This window comes from Haplochromis burtoni, unplaced genomic scaffold (assembly GCF_018398535.1).
Source record: "Haplochromis burtoni strain Fernald_Lab_line unplaced genomic scaffold, NCSU_Asbu1 Contig_30, whole genome shotgun sequence".
NCBI classification, from domain to species: domain Eukaryota; kingdom Metazoa; phylum Chordata; class Actinopteri; order Cichliformes; family Cichlidae; genus Haplochromis; species Haplochromis burtoni.
Window position 1 is genome coordinate 614404 of NW_024582391.1, and position 1546 is coordinate 615949.

The 1546-nt window shown below is 43.3% G+C and overlaps 1 protein-coding gene across 1 annotated transcript in view; it reads right to left on the reverse strand.

The window, feature by feature from the left end:
* LOC106633114 (glutamate receptor U1) overlaps positions 1-1546 on the reverse strand; it is a gene marked incomplete at its 5' end in the record, with an annotated part of 18671 nt that overhangs the window by 2051 nt on the left and 15074 nt on the right.

A 1546-nucleotide genomic window follows, 5' to 3' on the forward strand; every position in this document is an offset into this window, starting at 1 on the left:
TGTAGCGGCTCCCCAAGTTCAGCAGCACACGCCTTTAGCATCCTAGGACACACCTTGTCTGGGCCTGCTGCCTTTCTGGGGCGAAGCTTCCTCAGTTGTCTCCTGACCTGATCCACTGTGACACTGGGAGATGTTTGGGAGGAGGGGAGGGGGGGAGATGTCTTGCTGCTGAGAGAGGGATTGGAGGAGGGGGGTGTCATGGTGTCAGGAAGGGGGGAAAGCGAGGGAGGCAGGAGAGTGGGGAGAGGACTCTGTAGTGAAGGTGAGAGAGGTTAGAGAGAGGACAAAGATTTTGGTTAATTGTGAGGGGCTCAGAGCTGCTGTACCTCCACATTTGAAAGAGCCAGTTGATGTGGTTCAGATATCAGACCAGGATGCCTGGACTATCTATATACTATACACTGGAGCGATTATGTGTCTCCCTCGTGAAGAGGTGTAGATGGTGGCTAGGGGGAGGGTCTGGGTATCTGTGCTTAGATCCAGAGAAGTAACAGAGGATGAAGATGGATGGATGGATGGATGGATGGATGGATGGATGGATGGATGGATGGATGGATGGATGGATGATATCTGATATCCCTTCAAAAATCACATTCACATTATCAATAGAAACACAGATCCACTGCCATAAATGCCCATGCCATAAGTTCACCAGATGATATGAAGGTTAATGTGGTATGCTGCAGATCATGAGTTGTTTCCCTCTGTCTCTGTGCTTTGCTTCTCCTGCCATTCTGCTACAAGTTAAGCTGTTTTTCTTCTGTACAAATATTTTTTGTCCAAACTGTGCACTCATTTAGATGTTTTCTGACAAAGGTCAAACTGTCCTTCTTGAGTGTAACCAGGCGTTTGCACTTTGTGATAAATCCTATACATATCTCCAATCATGAAACTGCCTCTTGATTGTAGATCAAGTTTTCTTAGATTGCTTAGCTTACCCTGTCAAGTTCACATGGGTTCACCTTTTCTGGAACTGCATATTTTGTTGTCTGTTGAAAATAAGTGCAGTGGCATGCATCCAGGAACATTTCCATGTTCTGAGGAATTATTTATTTCATTATTTTTGTGGGCCCAGTATAACAATGCAGTTGTGAGGACAAAAAAGGTTTAGAGAATGGTTGTCAAACATATGGCTCCTGTTGTAAAATTAACTGTCTTTCACAGTGTGATGATGGCAACAATTTGTTGGAAACATAAAGTTGTTAAAACGCTTTTTTGTTTTCTTTTTTTTTTCCAAACTATTACACGTGTGAGGTTTTTGTGCCTTTGTGGCACTGCTGTGCTCTTTTAGTGATAATGTGTGTAATGACAGTAGACTGACTAAATGCATTAAAAAATTTACATTAATCAAATTTTAAGAGTGTAAAACCTTTTTTAAAAGACTTCACTTTTTATTAACAGTTGTGTAAATGTATGATTCATTCAAGTTTTAAGACTGCAGTTGTTCTTGTCCATCCATCCATCCATCCATCTTCATCCGCTTTATCCGAGGCCGGGTCGCGGGGGCAGCAGCCTAAGCAGAGAGGCCCAGACCTCCCTCTCCCCA